Below are 6608 nucleotides of genomic sequence, written 5' to 3' on the forward strand. Positions count from 1 at the left end.
CTAGCAGGCAATGCATGATAAATTTCAGACCATTGCAGACATAGCAGCATCTTCAAGTAAATGAGAGAAGGCATGCAGACTCAGGAAGTAATGGCAGCAATCAGCAGAGGCGTGAGGAGAATTCAAGGGAATGGAACTTCCAGACCATAATGGGCTGAATGACCGCCATTGGCATTATAAAATGCCAAGTGAGTCCAAGGTCAACATTTTATAATAAATTGAAACACAATTGATATTTCACTTAAAATGGTAAGTTAACTGATAAGTGAAAAATGTGATTTAAAATCTTCTATCAACCAATTGTCATAACAATGATCTGATAAGTAAATGATTTTTTCTGTTTAAATTAAGGCAAACTATAGCACAAAACAGGCCCTTCGGCCCACAATGTTGTGCCGAACATGTCCCTACCTTAGAGATTACTAGGCTTACCTATAACCCTCTATCTTACTAAGTTCCATGTACTTATCTAAAAGTCTCTTAAAAGACCCTATCGAATCCACCTCCACCACCATTGCCGGCAGCCCATTCCACGCACCCACCACCCTCTGAGCGAAAAACCTACCCCTGACATCTCCTCTGTACCTACTCCCCAGCCACCTTAAACCTGTGTCCTCTTGTGGCAACCATTTTAGCCCTGGAAAAAAACCTCTGACTATCCACTCGATCAATACCTCTCAACATTTTATACATCTCTATCAGGTCACCCCTCATCCTTCATTTCTCCAAGGAGAAAAGGCCGAGCTCCCTCAACCTATCCTCATAAGGCAAGCTCTCCAATCCAGGCAATATCCTTGTAAATGTCCTCCGCACCCTTTCTATGGCTTCCACATCCTTCCTGTAATGAGGTGACCAGAACTAAGCACAGTACTCTAAGTGGGATCTGACCAGGTTCCTATATAACTGCAACATTATCTCTCGACTTCTAAACTCAATTCCTCGATTGATGAAGGCCAGTACACCATACACTTTCTTAACCATAGTTTCAACCTGCGCAGCTGCTTTGAGAGTCTTATGAACTCGGACCCCAAGATCCTTCTGATCTTCTGCACTGCCAAGAGCCCTACCATTAATATTATATTCTGCCATCCTATTTGACCTGCCAAAATGAACCACTTCACACATATCTGGGTTGAACTCCATCTGCCACTTCTCTGCCCAGTCTTGCATCCTATCTATGTCTCACTGCAACTTCTGACATCCCTCCATGCTATTCACAACACCTCCAACCTTTGTGTCATCAGCCAACTTACCAACCCATCCCTCCACTTCCTCATCCAGGTCATTTATAAAAATCACAAAGAGTAAGGGTCCCAAAACAGATCCCTGGGGTACTCAACTGGTGACCGATTTCCGTACAGAATATGACCCATCTATAACCACTCTTTGCCTTCTATGGGCAAGCCAGTTCTGGATCCACAAAGCATGTCCCCTTGGATCCCATGCCCCCTCACTTTCTCAATAAACTTTGCATGGGGCATCTTATCAAATGCCTTGCTGAAGTCCATATATACTACATCTACTGCTCTTCCTTCATGAATGTTTTTAGTTAAATCTTCAAAAAATTCAATCAGGCTCGTAAGGCATGATCTGCCTTTGACAAAGCCATGCTGACTATTCTTAATCATATTATACCTCTCCAAATATTCATAAATCCTGCCTCTCAGGATCTTCTCCATCAACTTGCCAACCACTGAGGTTAGACTCACTGGCCTATAATTTCCAGGGCTATCTCTACTCCCTTGCTTGAATACAGGAACAACATCTGCAATCCTTCAATCCTCCAGAACCTCTCCCACCTCCATTGATGATGCAAAGATTATCGCTAGAGGCTCAGCAATCTCCTCCCTCACCTCTCTCAGTAGCCTGGGGTACATCCCATCCGGTCCTGGCGACTTATCTAACTTGATGCTTTTCAAAAGCTCCAACACATCCTCTTCCTTAATATCTACATGCTCAAGCTTTTCAGTCCACTGCAATACTGCACGACAACCACCAAGGTTCTTTTCCATAGTGAATACTGAAATAAAGTATTCATAAAGTATTCATTACGCTCTATGACATCTTATCTAGATTTTAGATTTTCGAATGCAAGAGAGTGTAAGATGATTGATTGTAAACCTCAATGCAGTTAATATTAAATAGAAAGTTTTTTTTATTCATTCACAGAACATGTATGTCACTGGCAAAGCCACTATTTATCTTAACTGAGTGGCTTTCTTAGTCAGTAAAGAGTCAATTACATTGCCTTGGATCTGGAGTCCTATGTAGACCAAATGTGTAAGGGCAACAAACTTTCCTTCCCTAAAGTACATTTGTGAATGAAAGAAATAATTACAACAGTTTACTATTTAGTCATCATTATTGAGTCTGGCTTTTTATTCCAGGTTTATTGAATTTAAGTTCACCAGCTGCCATGGGATTTAAACATTTGTTTCTGGATTCTCCGTCCAACCCTCTGAATTTGGTACAGGGATTAGGTAACATAAGCACTAACCTTACAAGCTGTGGGCCAACCATTGCCTACAATCCAGTGATATTATTCATATTCTTGCACAATAAAATTGAATATCGGGATATAGAAATTGCCTCACGCAGGGCAACTACTGCAAAATCTTTTTGTCTGCTTGGATAAATACAGAGCAAATTGGCTGTTAGATTCTGAGGCAGAGTCCACTATTTGAACACCGTAAGATTGAACTGTAACTCCAGAGTTATGCATTAATGTTGTTTGGGAATGTGATGTGTTCATAATTGCCTCTGGCCACATTTCCTGTTGAGTAAGTTCCTGTACATTTGGATTTAGTTCAAATGACAGGGTGAGCAAGTTAGCAACAACAATCCATTCTTATGGCTCTTAAATTTGATTAATTTTTTATCTGAATAGTTTCCTGCCTTAAATGAATTGCAATGATCATTAATCTTTAAAACAAATTTTTAGACTGAGAGTAGTCAGTCAGATGAAGTAAATGATTTGGTAATTAAGTTAATTACATCTATTTACTCCTTGTCAATAGCAGAAACAATGTCATTATGTTGTGGACTGATTTTCATCTTGTTTTATGGCATACAGCCAATTTTTAGGAGGGCTGTGTTTCTCAAATATTTAATCATATGTGACTCCTATTTGGCGACTAGGAATGCACTATTAAGACACAATAATCTGGCTTAAAGATCCCTTATTTGCCAACAAGCCTCCATAAAGTAAGATGATATCACAGACCAAATGTAATGCCACTTAGTGATCACAGGGTAGGAATCATCAAATCACAAATTAGTTATAGTACAGAGGGAGGCCACTTGACATGTTGTGTTGGTTCTGGGTCTCTGGTCACATGATGTAGAGATGCTGGTGTTGGACTGGGGTAAGCAGGGTAAGAAGTCTCACAACACCAGGTTAAAGTCCAACAGGTTTATCTAGTAGCACAAGCTACAAGCTTTTGGAACACTGCCCCTTTATCAGGTGAGTGGGAGTTGCGTTCACAAACAGGGCATATATAGATACAAACTCAAGTTGATAAGGCTTTTCAAAAGCGTCAAGTTAGATAAGTCACCAGGACCAGATGGTTGCCGGGACCAGATGTACCCCAGCTTACTGTGGGAGGTGAGGAAAGAGATTGCAGAGCTTCTGGCAATGATCTTTGTGGCATCAATGGAGATGGGAGAGGTTCCGGAGGATTGGAAGATTGCGGATGTGGTTTCTATATTCAAGAAAGGGAGTAGAGACAGCCCAGGAAATTATAGACCAGTGAGTCTAACCTCAGTAGTTGGTAAGTTGATAGAGAAGATCCTGAAAGACAGGATTTATGAACATTTAGAGAAGTATAGTATGATCAAAAATAGTCAGCACGACTTTGTCAAAGGCAGGTTGTGCCTTACGAGCCTGGTTGAGATTTTTGAAGATGTGACTAAACACATTGACAAAGGAAGAGCGGTAGATGTGGTTTATATGGACTTCAGCAAAGCGTTTGATAAGGTCCCCCATGCAAGGCTTATTGAGAAAGTGAGGGAGCATGGGATCCAAGGGGGCATTGCTTTGTGGATCCAGAACAGACTTGCCCACAGAAGGCAAAGAGTGGTTGTAGATGGGTCTTTTTCTGCATGGAGGTTGGTTACCAGTGGAGTGCCCCAGGAATCTGTTCTGGGACCCTTGCTGTTTGTGATTTTTATAAATGACCTGGATGAGGAAGTGGAGGGATGGGTTGGTAAGTTTGGCAATGACACAAAGGTTGGAGGTGTTGTGGATAGTTTGGAGGAATGTCAGAAGTTGCAGCAAGACATAGATAGGATGCAAGACTGGGCGGAGAAGTGGCAGATGGACTTCAACCCGGATAAGTGTGTGGTGGTTCATTTTGGAAGGTCAAATGGGATGAAGGAATATAATATTAATGGTAAAACTATTAGTAGTGTGGAAGATCAGAAGTATCTTGGGGTCCGGGTTCATAGCACTCTCAAATTGGCTTCACAGGTAGAGAATGTGGTTAAGAAGGTGTATGGTGTACTGGCCTTCATCAATCGAGGAATTGAGTTTAGGAGTTGGGAGATAATGCTGCAGCTGTATAAGACCCTGGTCAGATCCCACTTGGAGTACTGTGCTCAGTTCTGGTCGCCTCATTACCAGAAGGATGAGGAAACCATTGAAAGGGTAGAGATTTACAAGGATGTTGCCTGAATTGGGTGGAATGCCTTATGAGGATAGGTTGAGAGGGCTCGGTCTTTTCTCCTTGGAGAGACGAAGGATGAGAGGTGACTTGATAGAATGGGATAAGATGATGAGAGGTATTGATCAGGTGGATTCTCAGAGGCTTTTTCCCAGGGCTGAAATGGCTGCCACAAGAGGACACAGGTTTAGGGTGCTGGGGAGTAGGTACAGAGGAGATGTCAGGGGTAAGCTTTTCACTCAGAGCTGGTGGGTGCGTGGAATCGGCTGCTGGCAGTGGTGGTGGAGCCGGATTTGATAGGGTCTTTTAAGAGACTTCTGGATGAGTACATGGGACTTAGTAAGATTGAGGGTTATAAGTAAGCCGAGTAGGTAGAGACATGTTTGTCGCAACTTGTGGGCCAAAGGGCCTACTTGTGCTGTAGTTTTTCTATGTTTCATGTTACTAGATAATGGCTGGAATGAGAGTGTTTACAAGTAATCAAGTCTTAAAGGTACAGACAATGTGAGTGAAGAGAGGGTTAAGCACGGGTTAAAGAGGTGTATTATCTGTCTCAGCTACACTCTACTTCCCTGTCTTTTCTATAGAGCCCTGTATTCAGATAATTATCAAATTGTCATTTGAAAATCATAAATGAATCTATCTACTCAATCAGTGTATGCCAAATCATAACCACTTGATGCATGTAAATATATTTCCCCATTCACCTTAGGTTCATTGCCAATACCTTATTTCTGGTTTGTCCCTATCTACTCTATCCGGATGCCTCATGATTTTAAACTAAACAGCTCTGAAATTTTTCACAGTATTTACTGAGGAGACCAGAACTAGCTTTTCCAATCTGTCTACATAAGTGAAGCCCCTCATCCCTGGAATAATTCTTATAAATCTTTTCTGCCTCCTCGCTAATGTTTTCTAAATGCTTTCTAAACTGAGGTGCCCAGAAGGAGAAGTGGTCACATTTTGTTATTGTCACTGCACTGGTAACAACACAAAGATTCAAAGTAATTTTTCTGGAAACCTGAGTTTGAATCCCACCATGGCAGATGGTCTAATTTGAATTCAATAAACAAATTTGGAATTAAAAAGTCTAATGATAATCATAAAACAATTGTTGATTGTCATAAAAACACATCTGGTTCATTAATGTCCTTTAGAGAAGGAAATCTCCCATCTTTACCTGGTCTGGCCCACATGTGAGTCCAGACTCAAAGCAATGACACTTAATTGCCCTCTGAAATGGCTGAGCAAGCAAATCCATTCAAGGGCAATTAGGGCTGGGCAATAAATGGTGGCCTAGTCAGTGATGCCCAGATCCCATGAAAAAATTTTTTAAAACTGGATACTATTGTATCCAGTTACTATTGTATCCAGTTCACGCCGATCAAGAGTTATATAAAGGTTCACCATGACATTCTTGCTTTTGTACTCTATGGGTAAAATCTTATCAAAAATGGCAATGTTGGTTCCAGCATGAAATTGAAATGTTCCCCGCCAATGGCGCTGGGATGTTTTCAGACTGAATTTATTATCTCTTAGTGATCATTTTTATGTCTACTGGTTTCATGCTGCTCCAGCAGTATGTTCCCTCTCATTTGTCTGCCCCACAACAGATTAACTGCTGCAAGCACTGGGGAGCTCTATATAAATAGTTCCCCCGCCCTTGTTCCACCATGGCTGTAGATGGCAGGTAAGAAGGCAGCACAGCACTTTTCGGATGAGGCCTAATAAGGATGCTAGATAGAGTGGAGCAGAGGCAAGACACATTCTACCTTTATTCCAGAAGACAGCCTTCCAGTAGGGTCACCAGCCCCACCTGGGATGCAATGGCAGCCCTGGTCAATGCAAGCATGCTGCAGGAGAGGACAGGCAGCAGTATTGGAAGAAGGTGAATGATATTAGTAAAACATTGCCATTCTCCCACTGGACCCCCTCGCACACCCTCCT

The sequence above is a fragment of the Carcharhinus amblyrhynchos genome, chromosome 10, assembly GCF_965287045.1.
Source record: "Carcharhinus amblyrhynchos chromosome 10, sCarAmb.v2.hapA, whole genome shotgun sequence".
Lineage (NCBI taxonomy): Eukaryota > Metazoa > Chordata > Chondrichthyes > Carcharhiniformes > Carcharhinidae > Carcharhinus > Carcharhinus amblyrhynchos.